We start from the raw sequence: 14,126 nt of genomic DNA on the forward strand, positions 1-14,126 counted from the left end.
AGGCTAATTGATGATTAGAAAACCCTTGTGCAATCATGTTCACACATCTGAAAACAGTTTAGCTCGTTACAGAAGCTACAAAACTGACCTTCCTTTGAGCAGATTGAGTCTCTGGAGCATCACATTTGTGGGGTCAATTAAACGCTCAAAATGGCCAGAGAAAGAGAACTTTCATCCGAAACTCGACAGTCTATTCTTGTTCTTAGAAATGAAGGCTATTCCACAAAATTGTTTGGGTGACCCCAAACCTTTGAACGGTAGTGTATGTTCGACCCCGACCAGGTTGAGTGCAGTAAGGGATTTTTCTTACCCGCTTTTGGCAGTTAGAATCCGCTTGCATCAAGGCCAAGTGGGGCAGTGACCCACCACACACAGCAGATGGTTCTGTACTGTAATGCTCATTACCACCACCTAGAGGACCGGAGGGGTACATTATCATGTGAGGGTTGAATAAGAAGGAGTCAGGCGGACATGTTCAGGATTGTTGGGCCTTGAGGGAGGTATGTGGAGACACTGTCCACGTTATTGAGGATGTTTGCCTCCACGAAGGAGTAGAAAGTGTTGACACGGCTTCCTTGGTGATGTTAAGCATCTCTGTAAGACACGGGTGGAATATCAATCACGGCCCAAATCCTCCCCCATTCTCATGCATATGAAGTCTGCCTGTGAGCTTTCCTTCCTTTCTTTGCAGCGTCCACACTGCAGCGACACTCTGAACCCCCCGGGCTCTTTTTTGTCCGCAGAGTACAGCGAGCGCTTCTCTCGACCTCGCTCGTCGGCTTGCGGACGCCGTACGTGCCAGACGGGCGTCGCATGGCAACGCTAGGGGTGTGTGGGGGAGGGGAATATGAGTCTATTCATAGGGCGCATTCATCATTTCATTCAGCAGCGTCCTGTGGGAATAGGATGGAAAAACATCACTGTTCCGCTCAAGATTGGCCACTTGATTAGGTACACCTGCACAAGCTACTTCCCCTCGAGAGCAGGTCAAGATGGGGGTCACGTAAACGGCGTTGAATACTAATTATGTGAAGTCTTACATAACATGAAAAATGAAACACATGGAACACAGCAGTTTTTTTCCCCCTGTCCAAACAGTCAAGGTTGCAATCATCCACCAATTATACCAAGGAAAATAAACATTTAGATTTGACCTCCATTGTCGGGAATAAAGTTATTCAACATTTCATCACTTTGTCTTCAATTACCGTTCACTTCAGTCTAGTGGGTTCCCGGGAGGGTTCGGGCCAGAACTGGAACGGCGTTTGTTTTCGCACACAAACCGACCATCTGTCAAAGCGACTTTCAGCCCAAACACGCTCTCTGTGGCCCCAAATGTAAACACGTGTAACCACATTGAAACACATGTACGTGATGACGCATACTAATTTGATACACTTATCCATAACTGCTTATTTTCAGTTTTATATAAAATTGTTCTCGTATATCAGTAGCGGGTCGCACGTTTTTCACCTAGGCCTTCAGTGATGTCCTACTTCAATAAATACCTCTCAAAATACAATAATATGTGTCACCACATGACAATGGCTGGAGTAATACTATACAGAAACACACTCGCGCTCTACTTCGTATTGAATCACCTCAACGATGTACAAAACGGGCTATTTTTCGGCGCATTTACAAATCAATAAACCCACATCAGCAATTAAAACATATCTTATGTGGTACTGTCAAAATTAAAATAATTGTAAAAAAACATCATAAATGTGAAAAAATAAAATATTTGAACTCACAATTTGCAGCACCCATCCGACGCCGTATAAGCCAGTGGTACCGCTCGTAGTTTGTTGATTCAGGTGGAAGTGGCGGGGCAAACAATTTCACCGCCGGGACAGCTCAGCCAGCTTCTGGGGTCGGCCGACCTTGTCACACAAGATCTAGTGTTTCTTTAAATATCCTTCTTGAAAATAGCCATGCATATATATATCTGCCACCTAATCAACGTTTTGCTCTCCTTCTTTGTGGGTTAAAATGAGAGTACCGGTGATGTACATTCTGATTTATGGGCAAATAATTTACCTAACTGTAATCCAGCAAACTAACAAACAAACAAGCTAACTAATCACAGTCTTAGGGACAAATGTAATTTTTTGAATTGTGGTCAAATGATTAACTTAGTAATTAATCAACAAGTAACTAATTAACTAACTAGCAATGGTTCTTTTTTTACCTTTTAAAATTCTATTTTCCAACCAACCATCCAGCTATCAACTAACTAACCAACTAACTGACTGACCGACTAACATACGGACAACCTAACAAACTATCTAACTAACTGCCTAACTTGGACCTGTTTAAATGGGCCAAAGAGATCTCTGATAATGAACTCATTACATTTGATACTAACTATAGTTTCTTGTCCATCCACACACTAACTACCTGAGACACTTACTAATTAATAGAGGTGTGGGAAAAAATCGATTCGAATTCGAATCGCGATTCTCACATTGTGCGATTCAGAATCGATTTTTTTTTTTTTTGTGATTTTTTTAAATTAATCAATCCAACAAAACAATACACAGCAATACCATAACAATGCAATCCAATTCCAAAACCAAACCCGACCGAGCTACACTCAGAACTGCAATGAACAGAGCAATTGAGAGGAGACACAAACACGACACAGAACAAACCAAAAGTAGTGAAACAAAAATGAATATTATCAACAACAGTATCAATATTAGTTACAATTTCAACATAGCAGTGATTAAAAATCCCTCATTGACATTATCATTAGCAGTGGCGTGCCATCACTAGAGGCAGGGGAGGCGGGGCCTCACCTGCCATCATGGAAAGAAAAAAAAAAGAAAAAGAAAAAAATAATTAATTAAATTGTTATATGTATCCAGTGATTATACTAAAGTTATTTTCCATTTAACTTCACCAGTTTTAGATTATTTTTATTTTTATTTTCACATTTGCCGTTCAAATACTGAGAAGAGACGGTGCGGTGATCAGCAGCCAGTTAAGGCACTTGTGCCTCACCATGGATTGCGACTCGGCTAACTGTTGAGCTGCTGTGCAGTGAGACCGTATTGCTATATGAATTATATTATACATTTCCATAGTTTAGTTAGCTGAGGTATATAATGTACAGTGTATTTTGTCAACAACTGTATGTGTATAACGTATTTTTAGTGCTGAGCGATCATAAATCTGCTGCGGAGACACACTGTGTGAGGCTCGTATCATAACCGCGCCTCCTGGTGCCAAGCACCTCCGCGGCAGAATGCACCCCCGACGGGAGCGCCGCGGCCACACCAACCAAAGCCCACACCCAAACCCTCCACGTGCAAGACCGAATCCACCCAAAAAAAGTCACTTAACAAGAAGCCAAAAAGTGCAAAAACAACAATGCTCGCGCTGCAGGAGCCGCGAACGACCGCAGGGACACAACATTAGGTACACCTGCACTGCAGGTTCATATGTTTTTAAATTTGACTGTGACAATGCAGTCGTGCCTCACCAGACATTAACCTCACCGCACGCCACTGATCATTAGACATTTATAAAAATAAAAAAAAAAGAACAATAGTGTCACAGTGGCTTACACTTGAGTCGCATCTCATAAGCTTGACAACACACTGTGTCCAATATTTTCACAAAGACAAATTAAGTCATGTTTTTGGTTCATTTGATAGTTAAAACAAATTTACATGATTGCAATCAGTTGATAAAGCATTGTCCTTTACAATTATAAAAGCTTTTTACAAAAATCTACTACTCTGCTTGCATGTCAGCAGACTGGGGTAGATCCTGCTGAAATCCCATGTATTGAATGAATAGAGAATTGTTTTGAATCGGGAAAATAATCGTTTTTGAATCGAGAATCGTGTTGAATTGAAAAAAAAAATCGATTTTGAATCGAATCGTGACCCCAAGAATCGATATTGAATCGAATTGTGGGACACCCAAAGATTCACAGCCCTACTAACTAACAAGAATATCCTCTGCAATTTGTTATTCTTATATTCAGACCTGTGTGTTTATTTTTGGACTTTCCTCAGAGTTTGTCCCGCAACAGTTGTAACCGAAACCGTCAGGTACGGAAATAAACACACAGGTCTGGATATGTGAATAACAAATTGCATAATTTTTTGAAGACTGAATGAACCTCTTTGGATTATAGAATATCCTCTTCTTTTTAACCATTTGGCAGTGTGGTCAAACCAGCCAATCAACCAACCAACCAAACCAAATAGGTAACTAATGTCATTTTTGGGACAAATTGACCGTTTGGGGTTGTTTGTTAAGGGTTAACGCAACACTAATCCTTTTAACTAAGACACTAATGAGCTAAGTAACCAGGACTTTTTAACCATTTGGCATTGTGGTCAAACCAGCCAACCAACTAACCAACCAATCAAACCAACTAAGTAACCTTTTGGTGTTGTTTGCAAAGGGTTAACGCAACACTCATCCTTTTAACTAAGACACTAATGAGCTAAATAACCAGGACTTTTTAACCATTTAGAATTGTGGTCAAAATAGTGTTCAGCTATTTCTAAAAACAAACCACTAACAAGTGCTGACTTTACTTTTTTTGGCCATACCTTTTTGAATTGCGGTGAAAGGTTTTGATGAATCCAGTGAACTAACATCCAGTGTTTATACTCCTTTTAGAATTATGGCGCGTGGTTACGAGTGGTCTTAAAGTAAGTTAATTATAATCCTTTTTCTCACTAACCATCCATCCATCCATTTTCCACCGCTTGTCCCTTTTGGGGTCGCGGGGGGTGCTGGAGCCTATCTCAGCTGCATTCGGGCGAAAGGCGGGGTACACCCTGGACAAGTCCAACTAGTTGTTTTTATGGCAGACTAGCTACTTTTGGGGTTGACCCTTGGTGTGGTCAGACCACTTCCAGTGTGTTGAGTAGGACACAGAAGAATGTCTACTGTACCATTGTTGACATTATGATATTTTGGGTCAATCAGCTTTGAGCATGTTGCTTTTAACGCCATGTCGGGTTAACGAGATCTACATCCTGAGCGCAGACCCAAGGCGCGACCTTGGCTCGCCAACGAGAGTGAGACGGCGACTTAGACCACAAGGAGCCGCTTGTTGTTTGCTGACCAATAGCCTGCCCTGCAAAGTAAGGCGCAGGTGTAAGGCGGCTCTGCATTAGCGAGCGCACTTATCCATAAACAAACCTTTGTTCCTGTAAGCGCCTTAGTGCAGAGCAGGCGCCTGTAATCCTGCTCAAGATGCAAACACACTTCTGCTTGTCTTCCTGTCTTGTTGTCACTCCAAATAGTTCAGGTGGAGGACAACCAGTTCACCCTTATTTACCTCTTTTATCCTGATATCTAGCAACATGATCGTCCTCTCGGATTGGACATGAGACATCATATTGGACATTACATTATTGGACATTACGTTGGTCGTTAAATTGGACATTACATTAGTCATCATATTGGACATTATGTTATTAGACATCACTTTGGACATTACATTAGACATCATACGGAACATTACGTTATCAGACATTATATTAGACAATACGTTATTAGACATTGTATTAGACATTACGTTTATTAGACATTATATTAGAAATTAAATTGGACATCACATTAGTCAACACATTGGACATTACACTATTAGACAATAGACATTACGTTGGATATTACATTTGACATCAAAACTGACAACACATTGCACATTGCATTATTAAACATCACATTAGACAATAAATTGAACATTAAATTGGACAACATATTGGCAAATATGTTGGACATCACATTAGACATTAAGTTGGACATTAAATTGGACAACACATTTGGACATCACATTAGACATTAAATTGGACATCACATTGGACATTACAATATTTTACATCACATTGGCCATTAAATTATTAGACATCACATTGGACATCACATTAGAGACATCAGATTGGACAATGGACATTATATTGGACAATATGTTGGACATCACATTGGAAATCACACTGGACATTACATTATTAGACATACATTTGACATGAAATTGGACATTACATTGGAGTCGACAATACATTAATAGACATCACATTACTATGATTAATACTATGATCAATGTTAATTAAAAACTAAATGTGGGATATAAATAATAATGGAAGTATAATTGTTTGTATATAGTATATAATTGGTGCAAAGGTTTAACATGTGTACAAAGATATTTCACATGCCTTTACTGTGTATATAATTGAACAGTATTTATGTTGTGTACAATGTGTATTTATAATATGTTGTGAAAAGGAAATTTCATAATTTTTGGAAGCTCATCTTGTATTTGACTTTGTTTATAGGGTTAGGCGCAATAAGTGTTCAACTTCAGCCTAAACCCTTTTGGTCTGCAACATTTTTAATTTATGAATGTACAACTGTTTGTTTACGTAAAACTGTTTGTTTATTTTGTTGACCATCGACCGGAGAAATAATAAACTAAACTAAAACTAAACATTGGACATTATATTAGACATTAAATTGGACATTAAATTGGACATTGAACATCACAATATTAGACATCACATTAGACATCACATTAGACATTAAATTAGACATTAAATTGGACATCACATTGAACGTCACATTATTAGACATCACATTAGACATTAAATTATACATTAAATTGGACATCACATTGAACATCACATTGGACATTACATTATTGAACATCGCATTAGACATTAAATTGGACATCACATTGGACATTACATTATTAGACATTAAATTGGACATCACATTGAACATCACATTAGACATTACATTATTGGTCATCATATTAGACATTAAATTAGACATTAAATTGGACATAACATTGAACATCACATTGGACATTACATTATTGCTCATCGCATTAGACATTAAATTAGACATTAAATTGGACATCACATTAAACATCCTATTGGACAGCACATTATTAGACATAAATTGAACGTTACATTGGACAATATTCTGCACATCACATTGCATTTTATGTTAGCAAATTACATTGGACATCCCATAAGACGTTACATTGGACAATATGTTGGACATCATGATACAAAATACATGAAACATTACTTTGGACATCATGTAGGAGATTCCATTGCACATTACATTAGACAACATGATGGACATCCCCTTGGAAAATACATTGGACATTATATTGGATATTACATTATTAGACATCCCATTAGACATTAAATTAGACATTAAATTGGACATTACATTGAACATCACATTAGACATTACATTATTAGACATACATTGGACGTTACATTGGACAATACGTTGGACATCACATTGAACATTACGTTGGAAATTACATTGGACATCCCATAAGACATTACATTGGACAATATGTTGGACATCACAATAAAAAATACATGAAACATTACTTTGGACATCATGTAGGAGATTCCATTGCACATTACATTGGACAATATGATGGACATCCCCTTGGAAAATACATTGGACATTATAATGGATATCACATTGGACATACCTTGAGGTCAAACTTGATGATCCTTGACTAAATTCACTTGCAAAAAAAGTATTTTTGTCCAACCGTTAGCATCCACATTGTATCACACACTTGACCTTTGAACCTGTGAACTCTCATGAACTCCTGTGCACAGTACACACACACAAACTCTATATTTAAATAATAATGTTTTTGGTGCTGATTGGTATGTTTATGTTTGTACTGTAAACAGACACACACACACACATGCACACGCATGCCAACGCACTCACACACGCACATGCACACATGCGCTCATGGACACGAGTCCCCTCCATGGATCCGGTTCAGTCCAGTCTGGTCCCTGGAGCCTGCATATGATGAGGAAGTGCTATCTCAATCAGCAGCTTAATTAGTGAGTGTGTTGTGACTTGAAATGGACATAAGCATGTGTGTGTTTGCTTTGCCAACATTGACGCACACACACACACACGCACGCACGCACGCACGCACGCACGCACGCACGCACGCACGCACGCACGCACGCACGCACACACACACACACACACACACACACACACACACACACACACACACACACACACACACACACACACACTCTTGTATTTGTTACCTTCTTGAGACCACCCTTTCTAGATATATAAAGATTTGTATTTACAACATTAAAAATATATACATACTATGCAACTATAAAAAAGCTTGTTGGGAAAAATGAGTTGGAATTTCACAAGAAAAACTTAGAATTTTCGAAATATTATAATAAATTTCGTAATTTTACTCAACACAAGTCAAAATTTTACAAGAAAAACAGAACATTTGTGCAATATTATGATAGAAGTTGGAATTTTACTCAATAACAGTCGCAACTTTACAAGAAAAAGCTTAACATTTTGGCAACTTTAAAAAAAGAGTCGTAATTTAACTCGATAAAAGTCACAATTTTGTAAGAAAACTTAAAAATGTTGGCAATATTATAATAATAATCAGAATTTTACCTGGCAAAATTACAACAAAAGTCATAGTTTTACTCAAAAAATGTCACTATTTTCACAAGAACAACCAAAAAATTGGCAATACTGTGATAAGAGTCAGAATTTTATATGACAAATGTCACCGTTTTGCAGTAAAAAGTAATAACTACATAAAAAAGTAATAATTTTACAAGAAAATATTGCAGTATTACAGAAACAGAAAGAATATGATAAATTATTCCCAATTTTATAAGAAAAAAGTCGACACATTGTGAGAAAAAGACTGCTTTTAGTTAATTTTTTGTTGTTGAATGTTTTGTTTGTAATTGGTTTTTAATCTTCATTATTTACTTCAAGATATTACAGTATGTCCCTATCAACGTTCCCTCTAAGGTGCGCACCTGCGCAACTGCGCACTGCTCACGCGTCCTCTGCGCACAGCAAATCTATGCCGCGCAAAAAATCAAATCCCACTCTAAACAAAATAAACAAATCGTTTTTTTTGTATAATTTTGCAATGCAACTGTGAGCAACAGGTGACGAAAGGAGGCCACAACAGATAAAACAATTAGAACAGACTCTTGACCTCCTATGGTCACTCGAGCAGTCATTCCATCATGAAACTGACTGAGGATGTTAACGAACTTAAAGGCCTACTGAAATGAATTTTTTTATTTAAACGGGGATAGCAGATCCATTCTATGTGTCATCCTTGATCATTTCGCGATATTGCCATATTTTTGCTGAAAGGATTTAGTAGAGAACATCGACGATAAAGTTTGCAACTTTTGGTCGCTGATAAAAAAAAGCCTTGCCTGTACCGGAAGTAGCGTGATGTCGCAGGTTGAAGGGCTCCTCACATTTCCCCATTGTTTACACCAGCAGCGAGAGCGATTTGGACCGAGAAAGTGACAATTACCCCATTAATTTGAGCCAGGATGAAAGATTTGTGGATGAGGAACGTGAGAGTGAAGGACTAGAGTGCAGTGCAGGACACATCTTTTTTCGCTCTGACCGTAACTTAGGTACAAGCTGGCTCATTGGATTCCACACTCTCTCCTTTTTCTATTGTGGATCACGGATTTGTATTTTAAACCACCTCGGATACTATATCCTCTTGAAAATGAGAGTCAAGAACGCGAAATGGACATTCACAGTGACTTTTATCTCCATGACAATACATCGGCGAAGCACTTTAGCTACGGAGCTAACGTGATAGCAGCGGGCTTAACTGCATATAGAAACAAAAGAAATAAACCCCTAACTGGAAGGATAGACAGAAAATCAACAATACTATTAAACCATGGACCTGTAAATACACGGTTAATGCTTTCCAGCCTGGCGAAGCTTAACAATGCTGTTGCTAACGACGCCATTGAAGCTAACTTAGCAATGGGACCTCACAGAGCTATGATAAAAACATTAGCTATCCACCTACGCCAGCCAGCCCTCATCTGCTCATCAACACCCGTGCTCACCTGCGTTCCAGCGATCGACGGCGCGACGAAGGACTTCACCCGATCATCCGTGCGGTCGGCGGCTAGTGTCAAAGTCCTCCTGGTTGTGTTGCTACAGCCAGCCGCTAATACACCGATCCCACCTACAACTTTCTTCTTTGCAGTCTTCATTGTTCATTAAACAAATTGCAAAAGATTCACCAACACAGATGTCCAGAATACTGTGGAATTTTGAGATGAAAACAGAGCTTTTTGTATTGGATTCAATGGTGTCCGAATACTTCCGTTTCAACGATTGACGTTGCGCGCATACGTCATCATACATAGACGTTTTCAACCGGAAGTTTAGCGGGAAATTTAAAATTGCACTTTATAAGTTAACCCGGCCGTATTGGCATGTGTTGCAATGTTAAGATTTCATCATTGATATATAAACTATCAGACTGCGTGGTCGGTAGTAGTGGGTTTCAGTAGGCCTTTAATGGGACAGCCAAACTTGAGGAGGACTTCCCATAGAAGTTGTCTCTGAACAGTTTCGAAGGCTTTGGAGAGGTTGACAAAGGCCACGAATAGGTCCTGATGTTGTTCCCTACATTTTTCCTGCAGCTGTCTAGCTGTGAAAATCATGTCCGCTGTGCTCCTGTTCTTTCTAAACCCGCACTGTGATTCAGGCAGTATCGACTCAGTGATGTTATTAATCAGCCTCTGGAGCATCACTTTTGCCAGAACTTTACCGGCAACAGCAAGGAGTGAAATACCCCTACTGTTGCCACAGACAGCCTCGTTACCCTTGTTCTTGTAAATTGTGACAACACAACACTTCCCGTCACACACACTCCCACACACACACACAAACACACACACACACACACACACACACACACACACACACACACACACACACACACACACACACACACACACACACACACACACACACACACACACACACACACACACTACACACACACACACACACACACACACGTAAAGCTGTACCCTAGAAGGCCAAATACCAAAGTAATCCTCTATTCATGATTTATACTAAGATAGCAGTGTGTAAGTGTGTGAATGTGTGTGTATTTGTGTGTGCGTGTGTGCAAGTACACTTCCTCATGCACTTAATGAGCGGCAATCATCGTTATCTGCAAACAGCAGCACATTAAAGCAGTAAACATACGCACACACATAATGGGTACACTCATGTACCCATTATCCCTCAAACACACAGGTGCGTGCATGTACATACTGTACATCCCAGGATGACGTCACATTTTAATAGCCGCTGCTCCCCGAGTGCCGGCAGCACTCATATACCCCTCAAACCATGATACACCTACACCATGTTTGACTGTAGGAAGGAAACAATTATATTGCTCCTCGCTTATGTTAGACTTCATGTTTCCGCTGAATGAGCTGCAGCTCCCCGGTGCCGGCAGCACTCGTGCACCATGACATTATCAGTCCCTTGCTTTGCTATAGTCAAGACACAATTATATTGCTTCTCACTTATGTTAGAATTCATGTTTCTATTCAAGGAGCCGCAGTTCCGAACGTGCTGGCAGCACTCATGCACCATGACATTATCACTCCCACGCATTTGCTGTAGGCAAGACACAATCATATCGATCTTCAATTATGTTTGAATTCATGTTTCTATTCAATGAGCCACTGTTCCCCAGTGCCGACAGCACTCATGCCCCATGATGTTATCCCTCCCATGCATTTGCTATAGACAAGACACAATTGAATCGATCTTCCCTCATGTTGGAATTCAAGTTTCTATTCAATGAGCTGCAGTGTCCCAGTGCCGGCAGCACTCGTGCACCATGACGTTATCATCCCCAGGCTTCGCTATAGGCAAGACACAATTATATCTCACTTCATTTATGTTACAATTCATGTTTCTATTCAATGAGCCGCAGTTCCCCATTGCCAGCAGCACTCATTCACCATGATGTTATCAATCCCAGGCTTCGTTATAGGCAAGACACAATTAAATCGCTTTTCACTTATGTTAGAATTTATGTTTCACAGTTCCCCAGTGCTGGCAGTACTCGTGCACCATGACATTTTCACTTCCATGCATTTTCTATAGGCAAGACACAATTTTATCAATCTTTACTCATGTTAGAATTCATGTTTCTTTTCAATGAGCTGAAGTTCCCCATTTCCTTAGCACTCGTGCACCGTGACATTATCATTTGCTATAGGCAAGGCACAATTATACCGATCGTCACTTATGTTAAAATTCATGTTTCTATTCAATGAGCCGCAGCTCCCCAGCGCCGGCGGCACTCAAAGCATGACGCAACCACCACCATATATGCAAGACAAGTATAGCGCTCCTCACTTATGTTGGACTTTACGTTTCTCCTCAACGAACCGCAGCTCTCACCGTGCCGGCAGCGCTTGTGCACCATGACACAATCAGCCCCATGCATTTTCTATAGTCAAGACACAATTATTTCACTTATGTTAAAATTCATGTTTCTAATCGATGAGCCGCAGCACCCCAGTGTCGGCAGCACTCGTGGCGCCCTGGACCATGATGTTACAACATCTGGAAGCATGGAAAATAATTTTACTCCGCACTTGTGTTTCTAGCTATTTCGACAGCTATGGCTGTGTGTTGACTCAATTTCAGTGGACAAGTACATGTATACTGCTGTGCAAGCTGTACACTGACTACTCTAAAGTACGTCCATTTCTACAGTATTATCCTCTGTGACTATTTTCTGTCATAAAAAAATGCTTGCTGAAATGTGAGGGGAGTCACGCAATCACATGTTGCATAATTGAAATGCTCCAAATTCAAAAAGCTCCAAATGCATTAAATATGGAACATGAGTGCTCCTGAAATCATTAATTGATGTAAGCTAAAATTAAACCTTATGACAAGCTCCTCTTTCCTCGTTTGCTTTGCCTCACGTTTGTCTGCTTCCGCTTTTCATTAGACATTTTTACCGTGCCGCCATAAAGCACAATCTGTTATTACTTTACTGCCGGCAGTTTGATTAGCTAACAAGATGATTACACCCTTCCAGCAGCTGATGATTATCAAGTATCGACTACACATATTGTTGTGACTTTAATCAATTATGGGATATTCTTGCTTTTCTACATGAAGGGAACAATCCAGCAGCCTGTAAAGAAGCTCCCTGTGTTATCGCCATCATGTTGTGTGTTATCATAAACAACCAGCAGACGACAACACGGCCGCGCCTTCACGCAGGATACTGTACATAGTTCTACACAAATCCTTCTCAAAGGTTACTGCAAACTTGTACTGCAATGAAAGTATTTTCCCATCAGGTTATCACCGCCAACACGCTTAAAAATTAACTTTTTTTGACCTGCGGGTCAACTACTAACCATGTCATGGACACGTAGGCATGGGGAAGATACTGTACAAAACACTAGTCAAAGATCCTCTACACGACAGGAGTGTTATGGTGTTTTTTCAAAGGACCTACTGCAGAAAAAAAAAACACTCGTCAAAGATCATCTATGTGACAGGAGTGTTACGCTGTTTTTTCAAAGAACCTACTGCAGAAGAAACACTAATCAAAGATCCTCTATTAACCAGGAGTGCTTTTCTGTTTTTGTTGTTTTTTTTAAACTGCAGAAAAAAAACACTAGTCAAAGATCCCCTCAATATGAATAGGAGCACAATGCTGTTTTTAAAAGGACATACACTACCGTTCAAAGGTTTGGGGTCACATTGAAATGTCCTTATTTTTGAAGGAAAAGCACTGTACTTTTCAATGAAGATAACTTTAAACTAGTCTTAACTTTAAAGAAATACACTCTATACATTGCTAATGTGGTAAATGACTATTCTAGCTGCAAATGTCTGGTTTTTGGTGCAATATCTACATAGGTGTATAGAGGCCCATTTCCAGCAACTATCACTCCAGTGTTCTAATGGTACAATGTGTTTGCTCATTGGCTCAGAAGGCTAATTGATGATTAGAAAACCCTTGTGCAATCATGTTCACACATCTGAAAACAGTTTAGCTCGTTACAGAAGCTACAAAACTGACCTTCCTTTGAGCAGATTGAGTTTCTGGAGCATCACATTTGTGGGGTCAATTAAACGCTCAAAATGGCCAGAAAAAGAGAACTTTCATCTGAAACTCGACAGTCTATTCTTGTTCTTAGAAATGAAGGCTATTCCACAAAATTGTTTGGGTGACCCCAAACTTTTGAACGGTAGTGTAAACAAAC

This window comes from Entelurus aequoreus, linkage group LG15 (genome assembly GCF_033978785.1).
Source record: "Entelurus aequoreus isolate RoL-2023_Sb linkage group LG15, RoL_Eaeq_v1.1, whole genome shotgun sequence".
NCBI lineage: Eukaryota > Metazoa > Chordata > Actinopteri > Syngnathiformes > Syngnathidae > Entelurus > Entelurus aequoreus.